This window comes from Magallana gigas, chromosome 10 (assembly GCF_963853765.1).
Source record: "Magallana gigas chromosome 10, xbMagGiga1.1, whole genome shotgun sequence".
NCBI classification, from domain to species: domain Eukaryota; kingdom Metazoa; phylum Mollusca; class Bivalvia; order Ostreida; family Ostreidae; genus Magallana; species Magallana gigas.
Window position 1 is genome coordinate 23,748,436 of NC_088862.1, and position 20,498 is coordinate 23,768,933.

A 20,498-nucleotide genomic window follows, 5' to 3' on the forward strand; every position below is an offset into this window, starting at 1 on the left:
GATATTGTAATTATATCAATACAATACAGGTATATGTACTAATGGAGAGATTCTGAGACAGCTAGTTTTAGTAGATGACTACTTGGACTATGTCCCAATTAAGAACTTTTGGGGGGGGGGGGGGGGGTTGTTTCAGGAAGCAAGGATTAAGGCTAAAAAATTAACATGTAATATAATTCAAAAATATCTCCCCAAAAAAATATTGTCTCCGAGTGACAGCCCTAATTGTAGCAAGATTTGTAATCTGTTTTATGTAAATAACGGCCTCATTTCCATTGATATAACACGAAGAGAGACAAATTATACATGACACTTTTAAACACAGTCGGTTGTAAGTGGTATGTATAAACAAATACGATATTTGGAAAGTCTTAATGCAGACATATGTTACACCTGCTGGGTTGACAGTTATGAGGAACTAAGATTTTAAATTGCAACATAATGACTATTTAAGAAGCTGTAAAATGAAAAAAAAAATGTCACAATTAAAAACCTCAAGTTGTACATTATATGGCACAAGTATTTTATAACCTGGTTTATATATGCCATGTGCTATTCTCTTTTGAATTAATTTTGCAGTATTCATTCATTTACAGAAAAAAAAATGTTTTGCATGCACTCTTGTACTGTTAAAGTCACCAATTTAAAAATCACCCCCAAAAAAATCACAAAATAAGAAATGTACCTGTTTTGGAATAAAAACAGCAAAAATTTCCACCAGCAAATAAGACAAATGTAAGAAAAACTCAGACATAGAGATATACAGTAATTAGTACACACAGAACATACAATATCATAAGCACTGTGATACAACAGGACTACAAACAACATGAGAAACAATGGCAAGCACTGAAACTAAAACAATAACCCTTAATAAACATCATACCTACACAACATCATACCTATACAACATCATACCTACACAACATCATACCTACACAACATCATACCTATACAACATCATACCTACACAACATCATACCTATACAACATCATACCTACACAACATCATACCTACACAACATCATACCTATACAACATCATACCTATACAACATCATACCTATACAACATCATACCTACACAACATCATACCTATACAACATCATACCTACACAACATCATACCTACACAACATCATACCTACACAACATCATACCTATACAACATCATACCTACACAACATCATACCTATACAACATCATACCTATACAACATCATACCTACACAACATCATACCTATACAACATCATACCTACACAACATACCTATACAACATCATACCTACACAACATCATACCTACACAACATCATACCTATACAACATCATACCTAAACAACATCATACCTATACAACATCATACCTATACAACATCACACCTATACAACATCATACCTAAACAACATCATACCTATACAACATCATACCTATACAACATCACACCTACACAACATCACACCTACACAACATCATACCTACACAACATCATACCTATACAACATCATACCTAAACAACATCACACCTACACAACATCATACCTATACAACATCATACCTACACAACATCATACCTACACAACATCACACCTATACAACATCATACCTATACAACATCATACCTACACAACATCATACCTACACAACATCATACCTATACAACATCATACCTAAACAACATCATACCTATACAACATCACACCTACACAACATCATACCTATACAACATCATACCTAAACAACATCATACCTATACAACATCATACCTATACAACATCACACCTACACAACATCACACCTACACAACATCATACCTACACAACATCATACCTACACAACATCATACCTACACAACATCATACCTACACAACATCATACCTATACAACATCATACCTACACAACATCATACCTACACAACATCATACGTATACAACATCATACCTACACAACATCATACCTATACAACATCTTACCTACACAACATCTTACCTACACAACATCATACCTATACAACATCATACCTAAACAACATCATACCTACACAACATCATACCTGTACAACATCATACCTACACAACATCATACCTATACAACATCATACCTACACAACATCATACCTATACAACATCATACCTACACAACATCATACCTACACAACATCATACCTACACAACATCATACCTATACAACATCACACCTACACAACATCATACCTATACAACATCATACCTACACAACATCATACCTAAACAACATCATACCTATACAACATCACACCTATACAACATCACACCTATACAACATCATACCTATACAACATCACACCTACACAACATCATACCTACACAACATCATACCTACACAACATCATACCTATACAACATCACACCTACACAACATCATACCTATACAACATCATACCTACACAACATCACACCTATACAACATCATACCTACACAACATCATACCTACACAACATCATACCTATACAACATCATACCTACACAACATCATACCTATACAACATCACACCTATACAACATCATACCTACACAACATCATACCTAAACAACATCATACCTATACAACATCACACCTACACAACATCATACCTATACAACATCTTACCTACACAACATCACACCTATACAACATCATACCTATACAACATCACACCTACACAACATCATACCTACACAACATCATACCTACACAACATCATACCTATACAACATCACACCTACACAACATCATACCTATACAACATCATACCTACACAACATCATACCTAAACAACATCATACCTATACAACATCACACCTACACAACATCATACCTATACAACATCTTACCTACACAACATCACACCTATACAACATCATACCTATACAACATCACACCTACACAACATCATACCTACACAACATCATACCTACACAACATCATACCTATACAACATCACACCTACACAACATCATACCTATACAACATCATACCTACACAACATCATACCTAAACAACATCATACCTATACAACATCACACCTATACAACATCATACCTATACAACATCACACCTACACAACATCATACCTACACAACATCATACCTATACAACATCATACCTACACAACATCATACCTACACAACATCATACGTATACAACATCATACCTACACAACATCATACCTATACAACATCTTACCTACACAACATCTTACCTACACAACATCATACCTATACAACATCATACCTAAACAACATCATACCTACACAACATCATACCTGTACAACATCATACCTACACAACATCATACCTATACAACATCATACCTACACAACATCATACCTATACAACATCATACCTACACAACATCATACCTATACAACATCATACCTATACATCATACCTATACAACATCATACCTATACAACATCATACCTATACAACATCATACCTATACAACATCATACCTACACAACATCATACCTATACAACATCATACCTACACAACATCATACCTATACAACATCATACCTACACAACATCATACCTATACAACATCATACCTATACAACATCATACCTATACAACATCATACCTATACAACATCATACCTATACAACATCATACCTACACAACATCATACCTATACAACATCTTACCTACACAACATCTTACCTACACAACATCATACCTATACATCATACCTATACAACATCATACCTATACAACATCATACCTACACAACATCTTACCTACACAACATCTTACCTACACAACATCATACCTATACAACATCATACCTAAACAACATCATACCTACACAACATCATACCTGTACAACATCATACCTACACAACATCATACCTATACAACATCATACCTACACAACATCATACCTATACAACATCATACCTACACAACATCATACCTATACAACATCATACCTATACATCATACCTATACAACATCATACCTATACAACATCATACCTATACAACATCATACCTATACAACATCACACCTACACAACATCATACCTATACAACATCATACCTATACAACATCACACCTACACAACATCATACCTACACAACATCATACCTATACAACATCATACCTACACAACATCATACCTATACAACATCATACCTATACATCATACCTATACAACATCATACCTATACAACATCATACCTATACAACATCATACCTATACAACATCATACCTATACAACATCATACCTATACAACATCATACCTATACAACATCATACCTATACATCATACCTATACAACATCATACCTATACAACATCATACCTATACAACATCATACCTACACAACATCATACCTATACAACATCATACCTATACAACATCATACCTATACAACATCATACCTATACAACATCATACCTACACAACATCATACCTATACAACATCATACCTACACAACATCATACCTATACAACATCATACCTACACAACAGCATACCTTCTTTATTCTTTATGAGATTTTTATACAGGTGCAATATGGCAACACCATCTTCCCAAGTCATTTAGGGGTTTCTGATCCTCTTAACTTAAATTGGGAAGATGACTGGAAACACATACAGCCATGGAACAATGTATTAATTCAATAAAAGACTACAGTCCAACCCCCAATCCCTAAACCACCCACCCGTTACCCCCCCCCCAGTCCCCCCCCCCCCCCCCCAGGTGACCTATTTCTTTACCTTTACTGAGTCACACTGCTTTGACCTGATTGATACCACATTCATACTAGAGGACATTATTTTTCCTTTCAATACATGTTTGGACCACAGACAGTGATAAGATTAAGGATATTACTCGAGAAACACAGCCTTCAGGGGGGAGAGAAAGCTTTCAGTTCAATATCATTTATCACGATTCAGGACCAAGCCACCAGCTTAAAAACAAACACACAGATAATGTTACAACAAAATCTTCTGTGATAAGGTCAAAGGTCGGCCACGTTTAAACTGCTTTGTACACATAAACAGTTGTTTATCAATAGGTAGCAATATCATGATAAATACGTGTATGTAAATTATTCATTAAAATCTGGAACATTCCCCGTCTTGTTTTAGGTGAATTTTTAGGTGAGCTTTGATAATTGATACTTTTTGTAAAAATCATGAATTTTATTTGAATTTCTTAACATTATCTTATTTATCTAGCATAACTCTCTTGCCCCTTCATACAAATCTCCTGAGGCAATAAGACTTACATGATTAAAAGCATAGATTATTATTGATTATAAACAAAAGGTTTGCTATTAAGAAAGCAGTATCTGATGTACGTACATCTTTAACAGCTCAATATATATACAGTCATGTACATTTCACAGAATGGCAGTCGATCAGTATCAAAATCAATATAAAGTAGCAATAAATCTTAAAAATGATTTCATCTTTGCAAGATTTAAAAGCACATGTGTACTAAAAAATAATCTAAAACCTAAATGACCAAGAGTACAATATCAAGTCATTATAGTGCACCGTATACAGCAAACACATTTTCATAAGGCCATAAAACTACAAATATTACACTTTATTCTTTTCAGTAAAAGTATATTTAAAAGTATATCTTAAAAAAAAAAAAAGTAATTACCTAGAAAATTTCCCCAAAGCTTTCCAATAGCCTGTGCCCAATTCATGGAATTTATAAAACCCGAGTTGATTTCGAAGCTTTACATGTGAAGGCACTTAATTCTGACACTCGACAATTGTTCAGCTTGCTGCCGTCGTAATAAAATGCATGTAACAAATGGGCCTAAAGGTACCACAAAGAGGTACGCCAATGCTTTTGTGACAGCAGTGTCGATCCACACACTAAACGATACTTGACAAATTGTAACAACTCTTTGGTGAACTAATGACTTCAGGCAAATCAGTATTTGTTCACTTTTTCATATTAATACATACATACAATCATGATGCGCAGTAAAATAGTATTCAAAGTAACCTTATAAAATGACTGTCATTGTCCATTCCACTTCCCCCCCTCCCCTCCTTGCCTATTCTTTAAACCTTTATGGTGAACTATTTAGTAAATTCAGGCAATTTTGTATTATTCACACTTTGGAATTCATAAATACATATAAAACCATAGTACATATATACAAGAGGCCCATGGGGCCACATCGCTCACCTGAGCAACAATGGGCGTTCAAAAGATATTGTGCCATATGGTCCCTCGGTAGAAAAACAAAAAATAAATATTGTAAAGTATTCGAATTTTACACTTATTTTTGTATACATGTAATCTTTGACATTGTACCTTCATGAAATACTATTTTTTACCAGAATAAGAAAATCCTACGCAAGATATAAAACTAAACATTTGGTAGAGGTTTACTGTTAAGTTGTTAACTTCCAAATCCCTATATTTTAGTTCTGCCCCCCCCCCCACTTTGTAAAGCGATCAAAATATATGAGAGCATATAGGTACACTATTTTCATCAACTACTTACTAGTTATTGTATTAAAAAAAAAATAGTTATTGTTTTTTATTTTAAAAACCCTACATGTATAGATGTGAAGAAGAAAATTGTACCTCAATGTGCTCAATTCCTCAAATTAAAAAACATTCAAAAATTGTATTCGTCTTCTCAATTATGATTAAATGACTGTTATCTACTTCGCGTACAAACCAGGATAATTTTTCGCTGTGATATTCTTAGGAATAGCGATAATTACTTTATCCCCGCAACAGAAATGTGTCAGAAATATGTACACTGTTTTAAAGATGTCGTTTTTATTTACTCGTGTCTGAAAAACTATCAAAATTGATGTAGATTTCACATTATTTATTGTATAAAGAGAGGGCCCCAGAGAGTAGATATATACAGAATATCATTCTTTTATTTTGTTTGTATAAGCATTTAACATATACTCTAATTCATAGAGATTTTCTAATGTTCAACCAAAATTTCAGCGTCAATTGTAGAATTATAAGCAAGATACAGAGCTCACAGTTCGCCTAATTTGATTCATATTTTGTTCACATGAGTTTATTACATTCAGCTTATGAGTTTTAACTTGGTATTTCAGCAGTTAAAATGGAAAAAAAGAATGGCCTAAGATTTTATATTCTTTTATTCACTCAAGACCAGTTCACTGGTATTTGAGGTTCAAAATCAGTTTATACAAATGTACACAAACACAGTGAAGGATCACATGTACAGTAGGAGTAATAATGACGAATAAATATTAAGTTTACAATACAATAAGATGTTAAAGTTGGTTTCTGGAAGAACAGACTTTGAAAATGTTCTTAATAAAAATTGACAAATTTTTACTTTTTAAATCTTTAGTTTTTAAGATCTGTGTACATACATAGAATTGGGAGCAAATCTCTGTATCTTGCTTATAATTTGAAGCTTAACACTCAAATATGGTTAGTAAATAGAAATTGAAAACAATTAAACACAAGAAACATTCACTATAACAAATAAAGAACACAATTTATTTTTTCGAAATGAATCATATATATACATGTATATACCTACATATTTCCGTCAGCAATATCAAACTTTATTTAAACTGAATAAACTCGAGAAAATGCCGAGCATCGCAACAAAACCTATTGCGTTAATCTACCATTACGCAAAAGATAATGCCGATCGAATTACCGATAGAATGAATTGTATTTCATTATTTTTTTATACATCAGATTTTGCTTAATGTGCGCAGGTTAACAGTTAACTGTTTGATTTACCGAAGTCTCTGTTTGATTTGATACGTAAAAATCACGAAATACAGACGATAGTTCCCAGGTTACAAGCAGAAATAATGAAAACGAAACGAAAATCGGACCAAGCTAACACCAACGTCATGTGTGAAAACTGTCAACGCATTGAAATATTTAGCCTCAATTTACTTCACAAAATCGGCAACAATATATTTTGCATGTTTCAAAAATTTCCCTTCATACGCGAACTGTTGCACAACAAGCAAATTCATCATAGTCAGATCGACCCTTTTTCGTATAATGTCATGGCTGCTTTAAACAAAGAACCTCGTTTTAAAGATGGAATACGAGTCTTGGTAAAATGGGTATGCAAACCCGGGCCGTGGCAAAATAAAAGCCAAGGCAGATCGACAATCGTCAATTCCAAATACGCATTATTTTGCAGCAATATTTACAGCAAATACAAATATACTGGTCCATCAAATATCCTGAAATTTTAATGAGATTGGCAGATTAATAACTGCCAATCTTTGTTTTGCCCGTCCAAGTCTTGCCTACCCATTTTACCGGATGCCGGATTACCGGATGCCGAACCCGAAGCTATTAAACTGATTGAAACACGCCTTTCCTTTATTATTATTTTCGTAATAACTCAGATTTGAAACAGAATTAGCACTTAATTTTTGCAATTTATATTTTCCTTCCCATAAGGATAACTTATGCTAAACTACGTTGAATTGGAATCAGCAGTTCTTGAGAAGAAGATTTTTAAAAATGCACCCCCCTTTTTCTACAGTTTCAAGGTTTTCTCCGCTTTGAATACAGATCGGACTTTTATTTTTGCAATTTATATTCGCCCTCCCATAAGGATGCTTTGTGCCAAATTTGGTTGAAATTAGATAAGCGGTTTTAGAGAAGAAGTTCAAAATGTAAAAAGTTTACAGACGGACAGACAGACAGACGGACAGACGGACAGACGGACGACGGACAAAATGTGATCAGAATAGCTCACTTGAGCTTTCAGCTCAGGTGAGCTAATAATTATAAACCTACCAGGCTAATATATATCAAATGAACTTCATCTTTCTCTTACCCCCCCCCCCCCCCCCCCGTAAGTGTGTACCCATGCCAGTACACAGTACATTGTAGAAGTTACTAGATTTTGTCGGAGAACATCAAGAGTCCCGGCCCCCTTCAGAACTTTAATTTACTTTGAAATTCAGTGTTAAGTGAGGGCTTTTTTGACACAATAATTTTTTCCACTTTTAATAAAACATAGTTTAGTTCTATATCATTTCTACCAAGTAGGATTCCTCTGTTTCTTACAGAAAATGATTGTAATTCATAGCTCTGTAGAAACTGACAGGACTGAAATCTATTTGCAGGTTATGTATTTTTACTGCAATGTTGACACCTTCCTATCTCGCATAAATCACCAAAGAAAGCATTTGAAGACAAGCACATTGTACAAAACATTGATTATGTCAATGGTTTACTTGAACATGAATGATGCATGGAAGAGTTTCATACAAAAGGTAAGTAACCCCCCCCCCCCTTTGCAACTTTCTTAAAGCACAAATGGTGCATAATAAAAATTAAAAATGATAATAAACATATCACAGTATTTTCTGAACTCATATATTCTTTATTCAATAAAGCTAATCTTATAATATATCAATTAATATGTGTAAGGAATTATTCTTTATATAGCTTAGTTTACGAGCATTATGTATTTTATGAAGAGAATACAATAAATGCTGGTACACTGAGGTGGGCTAGAAATATACATCACCAATAAGTGTCAGAACTGTCAATCAACAATAAATATATCATACCAGATGTGCAATAAATTCACCTCAAATTATGATGAACTATGAAGTATCTCTCTTACAAATGACTGAAAAAATTATTGATTGAAAAATCGTTCAATAAAAAGACCCAAGGTTAGTGTACTCGGACCGATGTGTAGCATAAGTAATTTATAAATTTCAGACAAACATTAACAAAAATGTCAATACCTCTTCCCCTAAAGCGATCACAAATTGTTACCCCTACCCATCCCCCCTACCCCCCCAAAAAAAAAATTGATAAAATTAATAAATTCAAATTTCAACATTTAACTTCTTTATAATTAAAACATCTCACTCTTATCCAATTTGTGATCTATTTAATAAAACTACATATATTCCCTGGGGAGTCAACTATACCTTGTAGCATATTACACTGTAATAACAGCATGGCTATTTTAAGAAATAAAACACTTATCCAGGAATTTTACAGACCATTAACTACACCCATTATTGGAATATCTCATATTATATTTATAAAATGTCATGCATTAATAACCACTTTCAACAATGTCGATATACTGCCTGTTGTAAAAGTGAGTGAATTTGAAGACATGTACGTACTATATGTCCGAGTATAACACTGACAATATGGTATAATATAAGACGTTAAAAGTTACATGTATAAGCCCACTTCCGACCACAGATTCAAACATTTTATAAGTCATACAATACTCATATATATTAATTCCAATGTTACATGGGGGAAAACTTGTCACATTTTCCCAATTAAAACCCATAATTTTCTTCACAGACTTTTAAAAGGTCTTTTTAATTATATATCAGATATCCATACTAAATGGGCCATCCAAAATGCTAATAAAAGTAGAGGCTTGACAATGAGATTAAAACAATATGTGAAGTTTTCTTAATTGAGCGAATAAAATTTTTTTTTTTTACCTGGTAAGAAAAAAGGTCAGCAAGAAATATACATGTACACGTAGATAGTCCCGGTTCGGAGATAACGACGGTGATTTGTCGTGGAGGAAGACCGCTACGACGTTACTAGCTGACTTATCAGTGGCCGACAACACAACAAGTCTTATCACCAAAAACCAGCCTACACAAAACTCCTAGCTCAAGGGAAGTCACTCCAGTTATCTCTTATAACATATAAAGTTTCCTTTTTTCGACAGGTGTTTTGATTTTTTCTCCACTTGCTTGCTTTGAAATAATGTAAACATTACATACAATTTGCCTGGTAAAACCAGTTAGAGCTTTTAACTAGTCCTAAATTGGGACTAATTGCAGAATCGTTCATGTGCTGCTGATTCTTTTTTTTTTTTACTATCCTGTGCATAATTTGCGGTATTGTTTTTCTCATAATCAATAACTATCGATACAAAGATCTACATTCTCGATATTTTATGAACAGAATCAGTATTATACTTAGTATGCTGATAAAATCACTCACAATAAATCATATGATTCATGCATCAGAGTAGTACATTTATTAACTTGGTTACAATTAAGGAGCTGTCGGATAATTTTTACTTCGGATTTTTTCACCTATAAACTACATGCATTACTGAGTTAAAAAAAAAAAAAAAAACATATATCTTTAGCTTAAAAATTTGAACATTTTCCAGTATGTCTTCATATAAAGAGATCTTATCAAGGAGGTTGATAAAGTCCAAAAATGGCCAAAGCCATGTAACCTTCTTAAGTGTATTGTTCAGTAATACATGACTGTACTAACCAGCATGTCAAATAGAGGTATAGTCATGACTGACATAAAACAGTACAACAATTTTTTCGCCTCAAAATTTCTCCATCTTGCTCCATGCAACAACTCATTCTCATTCTCCCTCTCCCTCTCCTCTCCTCTCTCTCTCTCTCTCTCTCTCTCTCTCTCTCTCTCTCTCCCAATCCCACCCATGCAAATCAAGAAGTCTTTGAACTGAGATAATTTCTTCAAAATCTTCGGAGGCATCATATGTTTGAGGTTTTAGAGATACATGTACTGTGGGTCGATCTCTCTCTCTCTCTCTCTCTCTCTCTCTCTCTCTCTCTCTCTCTCTCTCTCTCTCTCTCTCTCTCAATTTAATAATCAAACCTCATCATGCTCATCATTACATAACTACGAAACTTAAAGCAAAAGCAATTTGATTTTTAAAAGATAAAAAACAAATAAAATTTGATCGACAAATCAGAGTGTTGTACACCTTTTGCTCCACATGTTTCAAGTAAAGTAAGCATGGTAAATTTTTTGTGCACCGAGAAGTTTTTTCACGTTTTTGTCTTCTGGCAGGCTCTATAACACTCGTAATCAGTGCATCTTGTACAACATCTGCGTAAATCTTTGCCATTACAGATCGACTGATTAAGTTTCTGAATAATTTAAGTTTACCAATACAAAGGACTATCTGTCTGCCTGCCACAGCCCAAATGTAGTAAAACATTTCTAAATACTCCCTGTACAAAAGGGATCAAACACAAGTGTGTAGTTAAGCAACAATAATACATACATGCATGACTTTTTCACAATAAAAACTTGGATCCAGCTAGAAGTTATATTAATTGTGTTCATTGATTGGATTTTTATTTCATTTTTTTTAACTCAAAATTTCAACAATAGTGCTGTGAGAGGGAGGCCATATGGAACACGGAAAATGAAGGGAAAGCCTTAGGGGATATTTAGGTAGTATGGGACCCTCCATGTTGTTCCGTACTTCCGATCAAAATAAACAATAAAATCAAGTATAGATTTAGAATTGCTTTAATTCTCACCAAAAATTTGCTACCTAACAGCGTAGAGGGTTAACTAAGAATCTGTTAGTCACCAGTTCAAATCCTGCTGGGGCTTTCATATTTTTTATCTTTTAAAAAAAAATTAAAACATATTATTTGGTCAAATATTGTTAAAATTTGAAAAATCTAAACTGGTGAAAGTATTGTGAATACAATGTACTTTTATATCAACAGTTGTCCCATACCATCTTAAGTAAGCTGGCCCAGATTGGCAGAATTGTAGAAATTTTGTGACTGCCCCTTGTACCATCACAAAAATTGATTTAAAGGGATTGTGGGTTCAATTTTCGAAGAATATGATTTTTATTTCTTTTGGTTCCACTGTGGTTTAACTACATCTGTTTTACCTACAGTGTAAGAAGCCATGCATCAATACTATCAATACAGATGATTTACGATTTGAATTAATTTATAATCAGCACGTAATCGACATCTGATTCTGGAAACATCATGCATTCATTTATTCAATCGTACTTGCATATGAAGACTTTACAATTGACATGTGTTGCAAGGCCATGCAATTACGAATAAAATAACAGTCAATCAAGGACAAATACCACAATAAGCACTTAAAAATGTTAAGTCATAAGTGTCCCCTAATTGGGCTCATTTTTACTGACTTTAATGAACACTTCATGGAACTTTGTGTAGTTAAAAAGTTGCTCTTACAATATCTCATACAGTATATTAATGTACTTGAACTTTTTTCACAAAGAGGTATAACAGTACTATTTTTGTACAATTCATATGTTGACAGTGAAATTGTCAGAAATACACGTACAATGAAAAAAAGATAAAACCTTAGTATATATAAATAATAATATACATGTAAATATATTATATTTCATTAATTTTACACTCAAAGACTTCATATTGTGCTTTTTCATTTATCAAACTGGTTAGCTATGACAAAAATTTCTCATTAGACTGACATTATTTCTATATACATGTACTATTGGAACAGCTCTGGTTTAGACTAATAATCCAAATGGGTTAAAATAGCCTGTTTGGGATAAAACATCGAGCTAAATTCATTCTGACTCATTTGGAAATTGGATATAAACTGACAGATTGTGAAAATCAAAAAATGTATAGTGATTTTACAATAAACAGTAAAAATGACAAAAATGTAACCGCGGTTTTTGCATTTTTAAGTTTCGGTAATCAGCTGCAACTCTACTGTTTGAAAGATCCAGAACTTAGGCAAGTTAAATAAAAAATTAAGAAAACAAATGTCAAATAGTTTTCTTTTTAAATTAAATGTATTATAACCTTTAGGATACTAAGCTATGCCCAATAAGCAAATACAACAGTAAAATGTTTCATGTGTATCTCCTTTCGTTTCATACATATCTTCTCTCTTTCATGCGTTTATTTACTATTTAAACGATAAAAATGTTATTGTTTGGGTGGGTTTATAAACAAGCACTTGTGCCTGAGGTTTTAATACTATTACAGTACTAAACATTCCTAACCCTAATAAGTAAATATACATGTACATAACATGACGAACTAATAAATTGCGTAGTAAACCAACCGATTCATAAAATGCATACGTGTTTCAGGAAATACAAGTTTGTAAAACTCTAAACAGTGATAACGCGACATTTCAGTGAGTGAATAAAGTGTACGCGAAACTGAAGGAAAACAGTTCAAAATTATAAGTAACTTCAAGCAACGCTCGAATCAATGTCACTGGTAATGTTTAAATCAAGACATTCAGTTTTTCTTAGTGGTTAACTTAGTTTTGAACCTACCTTCTATTCTGAAACTCTTATCCCCTTTCACGGTCTCTTCGGTGGGTAGTATCAACAGGAAGTACGCGGTAAAAGTCGGACGGACCAAAACGGAAAAAAAAATTCAGCTGCGTTAATACACGGAACAGAGAAAAATTAAAATGTTTTTATTACCCCAGAACATGTAAAAGCATTCTTATGGGCGAGGTTGGGGATCCTTGGAGTATATAAGCTGACTTGATTATATGTACAGCATATATTGTGATATGGGATATTTTTTTTGCAAATAACATCATTCATACTCCAACTCATTCAGTTGCATGCATGTTTTATTTGCATATTGATCTATATCATGTTATAAAAGTAAATAAAAAAACCCAGCATTTTACAGTGAGACAAAAAATAACGCACTTTGAAATATCTAAGATCATAGGAAACGGGGAAAATTTGCATTCAAACTGCGTATTTGATATTATAGTTAACAGGTTAATAATCAAATACTTCACACGACATTTGTACATACATTTATAAAATACCTATAAATCATCTCTTGTCATTCAACACATCATTACAAAAAAAAGAGAAATAAGAAGAAAAAAAAAACAAAAAAAAAAGAATTTTTTTTTTAAAAGATGGGGAAAGCAAATACTCATTGACTTACTCTTAAATTAACTTGAATACAATATATACGGTTGTTTTTTTGTTGTTGTTTTTTTCTTCCATTGAAATCTATTCTTTTTAAATAAATACATTTAATACAATTTTGTAAAACCACAATTAATATTTTATCGAAATTCAGTTTGATTATTTTAATTAAAACACTGTCCCAGAAAGTGCATTTAAAAAAAACCATTAGTACGTCGTACCGAACCCTCAACCTAAAATGCCCAGTTCGATAAGGTTATCTGGTACTCTAACCACTGAGCCATTTATGCCATAAAAAAGAAGTTTTCAAAGACTTTGGCCGCGACTTTATGTACTTGTATTATATAATTTCATAAAAACAAATGTTTAGACAAAAGGATATTTCTTTCTGATGTATAGTGGTTCATCACTCCAATGGTTTTTTTTTTTGTTTTGTTTTTTTTTTTTTTTTTTTTTTACTGAAATTGGAGCTTTTAAACTAAAACTCTGACAAAAATATGGTGCACAAACCCACTCTACAAAATAAAAGGCAATAAATCTCTATAAAAAATGGCACTATTTGAAGATTTTGGTGTGCATGTATTCCAAATATCGAACCTATTTAATTAATAGTTACTAGCATGTCGAATATACATTGCTTGGAACGAGTTTTGAAAGGATTACCAGATTTGTTGATATTCTTTATATTTATTTTTTTTCACTATCTTATCTACCCTATAATAGGCATTTTCATGCTTTATTCTCCCATCTCCTCTCAAAAATGACGTAAAAAAAACTTCAAGTAAGTGTATGCCATATCTTTGTAATAAAAAACACAATTCATGTACATATCATGCATGATCATAAAATAAAATCTTGGAAAGTATTTCACTCGGGGAGGGGGTTTAAAACAAAATTCCTTTCATGCGAACTTTCCAATTTCCACTCTCTCAGCTAATTTGCATTATAACGGTTTGCTGTTGGATTTGTGCCTCTTCAATTGATTTGTTTCTAATGACAAAAACAATTACAATTTGTAATCTAATGTCTGGTCCTTATGTATTTCAAAAATCACCAAGAACTCTATCTTATTTGACGTGATAAATGTATAATACAATGTACATGTATGTAGTCGTTTAAAAAAATGTCATACATGTACGGTTTTAACAATATATGAACATAGGAATTTTAGATTCTGTTTATAAACAAAATTTTTTTTTACCTATTTGGATTATTTTTTTTCCCCCCGAAAACAAACAATAAAGAACTTTACAACCCGACCCTGTTGTAATAAACAATGTAGATTTTTTGGAAGCAGGTTTAGAAATTAAGTAAACAAAGCCATTTTTAACCGTGCATTTTTTTTATTGATAGATGCATGCGTATTTAAAAAGCATGCAATTACTGATGTAATTTGTAAGACAGACTGCAAGATCAAATTTTTTTTATGTAGGACATGTTCAGTAGAATTTCTCAAAATAAAAATGAGTCGGTAATAAAATTCGTTAAAAAAGGAAATAAAGGAAGGAAGAAGTGTGCATGCAAACATCTATTTATGGCACAACAAACTTTTTGTACTTTCGGTTTCATATTTATGTTGTGCAGATCTTGTAAGTAGACATTGTACATTTTGAAATCTCTCTCTACCTCTTTCTCTCTTTCTCTCTCTCTCTCTCTCTCTCTCTCTCTCTCTCTCTGGCTGTATGGCTTTCTCTCTGTCTCTCCGTCTTGCTCTCTATCTGTCTGCCTGTATGTCTGTCCGTCTGCATGGAGATCTCTCTCTCTCTCTCTCTCTCTCTCTCTCTCTCTCTCTGAGATCATTATACACATAACTGTAAACAGTAAAACCATTGTATGGTAAAAACTTTCAGATGAATGATGCTCACTTCAAGTTTAGTCGCCACCGTGATTCTAATCATTGCGCTGATCGTTGCTTTCTTCGTTGTTGGTATGTATATTGCATGGTGTTGACAAAGAGACAATATATCATTCATGTGTGTGTGGGGGGGGGGGCATAGATTTACAGATGCAATACGCACAGAAATCAATGGTAAAATATTAATTTCCACGGTAATTCATGTATATGATAAACATGCATACAACGAGAGAAGGAGGGGGTGCATCTTCGCTAGCCAAAGGCTTACGATCAGGTAAGCTAACGAAGATGGAGGGGTTGGTGCATACAACACGTAAAAGAAATACCTTTGAAGAAGATCTATAAAAACAACAAAAGGACTTTTGTCCGACACTAACCTTGTACATGTATTACCAATTTTTAAAAAATCTTCTTAAATTAAGGGACTTGGACACGATTTGAGATCAAAAATTTTATTTTTATTTTTTATGTATAAAATGGTTTACTGGTGCATTTTAAATGATTGACCAAAATATTGAATGTTAAAGTCAAGTTACAAGCGAGATACAGAGGTAAGAATTGATTGTTTTGTAAACAAAGCTCGAGTCTTATATTTGTTTACAAAAATGTAATGTAGAGAATTACCATGTCTTGGACAACAAACAATTTAAACTAATTCAATATCTTCATAAATACTATTATCACCAAAAGAAAGATACATTTTATTGAAACTTACACCAATACAACACATAAGTAAAAATGACAATATTCGAGCTTTGTTTACAAAACAAAGAATTATGAACTCTGTATCTTGCTTATAACTTGATATTTGACTTTCAAATTTTGACATAGCATTATAAACTTCTATAATTATCAGATTAAACATTGAAAATGGAAAAATGAAATTTGAAAATTTTAAGTCAAATCGTGTCCAAGTCCCTTTAAAGGAGAGACTGGAATCAAGACAGGGTAAACGTATTACAAAGAATATTACATAGTGTGAGAAAAAATAAATAATGTTGTTTGAATTGTACATGTTTCTTATTAGATTATGATTACATGTAATTATTATATGAAAACATAAGTATTAATAAAGTAATGTTTGGTGACAGTAAAATAATTCGAGATTAAATTCTTAAGGTACCTCACTACATCCACACTGACACTGCGTTATAAGATGGCGATTTAAATGTTTTGTTTAACTGTTTATATCGTTCGATGGGGTTGTATATCTTCGTAGATCAGTGGCTAAAGTATTGGGCTTCTGAACCGCAGATCATGAGTTCGAATCCGCCTGGAGCTTTTGTTCATGTTAATTGAATTAAATTTTTGAAAATGTAATTTTTCATCCAAAATTGCACATTTTTTTGCCTATTAGATTTAAATACTTCTTATCCATTATGATATCTATCATTATAAAGTAATTTTCTGCTGACTTGATAAAATATTTCACGGTGTAGTGAGCCACCTTTAATCAATTATATTGTTATGCACAGACGAATCATGGTTTTCTATATGGATGGTAAAAGCACACGATTTCACGAGAGAAAATTTCGTTTTTGTGACGCCATTTTTACCGAGGGTTGAGCTGATAGATGAAACAGCGACCTACATAGAACTCTGTTTCCTGGCTGTTCTGTGCTTTCTCCTATCTTGGGTTGCCTCTTTTTTGTTGGTAAAAATCCTGAACCACGCTTGGACAATTCTCAACAAAGTCGTTGAGATTGTAATTAGTGTAAGTATATTCATTTAGAGTTCTAAAATTCGATCTATAGCTAGTTTTGATACTCTTTACACGTGTAGGTGTATCTATTGAGTTTCAAGAAAAAAAACCCGATTGTTGTTCATACAGTTCATGGAAAAAAATCGATTGTAGAAGTATAGATGCAATGTACTCGAGAATAGTTAAAGGAAGTGAACATGAAAAAAATAATTGTTGCTTAATAAATTATAAAAGCCTTTTGAAACTTAAAAATGAGGTCTGTTACCTATTTGTTTATTTCTATCAAGAGATTTTATCAATTTAACACTCTCAGTGAAAGGTTTATGGAGGTAATCCATTATTCCCCAGCATGCATCTGCTCTCTGACGTAGATAAGCCACATTGCTGCTGGTGACTGGGTCAATGTTGGAACTAGGCCAGTGTTTATGTACAGAGTTGATAAAAGTTACGAAGAAAAAATATGCCTTGATGTGAAGAAAAATTTTGTGTACTGTCATGAGAAGACAAGGATTTAGTACATTTCTATAAATGAACCTCAGATAACTATTTATGTTTTGTACAAAAAATGAATATAGATAAATTAATTTGTGAAATATAAGACCATCACATTCCATATGTTTGTACGGAGATGCATGTGGCAGTCAGTGTTTACATAAATAAAATGCTGTTTTTAGATTTCAGTTTAAATTAATATAAAATTGTAATTCCATTTTCCATGTGGGGTTTCTTACCGTTACTTTTTATTTAAATGCCCTGGAAATTTTTCTGATTTGTTTTTTTTTTATACATGAGATCTTGATGATATGTACGCCGGTTCTGTTTATGCTGTCAGAAGAATAACAGGACTAAGACACTTTTTAAAAGTCAGGATGCTGTGCAATGCACCTTGTGTGCTCATTTATGTAGCACACATAATGTTCAAACTCATAAACAAGAAATTCCCGAGTGCAAGAAAAAATAGGTCACAATAACACTGATCCACGGACATTCCATTCTAGTTACATGTCACATTAACTGCTGGTGGGAATGCATCATTCTGAGATCCAAAATCTTCCTCCATAAACACTGTTTAAAATGACAACTCTTTACATTCCTTTCAAGTTTCCATTCACATTTTGATGATGGCATTTTATCCCTGTTACTACACGTGTGTAAAATTGCAATGTGTCTCACTGACGGCAGCATCAGTGCTGCCCTCTCTTAGATGCTTAGAGATAACCCAGCAGGGAGGTAATGATTTTAACAATATGGCAGCGCTCATGGATTGCAAGAATTAGTTATTCTAAGTGGTATATCTTTTTACTGAGGAAAGCTCTGTCTAAATGGTTTTCAGATATCATTATACACATCAAACAGACAAATTTGAGCCCTTGATAATTTTTTCATGTTCACTTCCTTTAAACACACTGTTTAAATATTTTATGAAAATAATTTTATATATTCCCGACCAAAACTTTTTGCTACCTTGAAAAAATGGATTGGTCAGAAGTTGAGACTGACACGACAGATTTCAAGTAAACAGTTGTTGTACCGTTCATACATGGACCATTTGGTTCTTCCGTCAGTGTGATGTTCCAACTGAAAGAGTTGACATGCATGTTGGCGTGTTATTATAATCCTTTTATAATGCCATCATTTCAGCATGAACGACAAAGAAATATATCTTAGTCATTTTTAATCAGATTTCTCCCTGATTTTGTAAGATTAATGTGTTTTATTGTTGTGAGTCGGATTTCTTTCAATACGTATTATTGTAGATTGATGTGTTTTTGCAGTGATTAATAAGAACTTTCTTTTGTATTTGGCATATAGATTGTTGTGTTCTTCTTTTCTTCTGTGACGTCAGCAATTGGGATCCAGATTATAAAGTGCGCGATAATTCCCTTGACAGCTGTTATAGTTTACCTCACATGGGACACACTGAAAGATTTAGCAGCGAAGTATTTCTGAAAGATGCTCCTGTTTCAGTTGGCAAAAGCACCAGCTCTTTCTGTGGCAGTGAAAATGAGACTTTTTTTAATTGCAGACCAACCATGATGTCAAAATCAACGATATTGTACATCATTTATTGATATCCATTATATTTGCTTGCCTCATACATGTAGTTTTTATCAATTTTAGCAATATAAACTCAATATGAATTTGAATCGTTCAATGCGGTATCGATATCATCGATGTATCGATATATGTTATCATCGTATCTGCTGAATTTTTTTATCTCATATCCGAGGTAAAATTAAG

At 32.9% G+C, this 20,498-nt stretch overlaps 1 protein-coding gene and 1 long non-coding RNA gene across 10 annotated transcripts in view; one reads left to right on the top strand and one right to left on the bottom strand.

Moving 5' to 3' along the window:
• The window catches only part of LOC105347760 (polypeptide N-acetylgalactosaminyltransferase 5), a 62,056-nt gene extending 47,850 nt beyond the window's left edge, over positions 1 to 14,206 (bottom strand). For 7 of the 9 annotated variants that reach the window (XM_066073286.1, XM_066073285.1, XM_066073278.1 and 4 more), the window contains exon 1: positions 14,077 to 14,206. The gene's annotated coding sequence lies outside the window, so the exon portion shown is untranslated. Of the gene's footprint in view, positions 1 to 5,639; positions 5,785 to 10,468; positions 10,622 to 14,076 lie in introns of those variants that run through there. The other 2 variants (XM_066073275.1, XM_066073277.1) reach the window with 2 other exon arrangements.
• Positions 14,207 to 16,182: 1,976 nt separating this feature from the next.
• On the top strand, positions 16,183 to 20,398 carry LOC105347761 (uncharacterized). The gene is made up of 4 exons (XR_903438.4): positions 16,183 to 16,289; positions 16,551 to 16,627; positions 18,031 to 18,269; positions 20,070 to 20,398. It is a non-coding gene; the product is annotated as an uncharacterized lncRNA (long non-coding RNA).
• Positions 20,399 to 20,498: the final 100 nt, after the last annotated feature.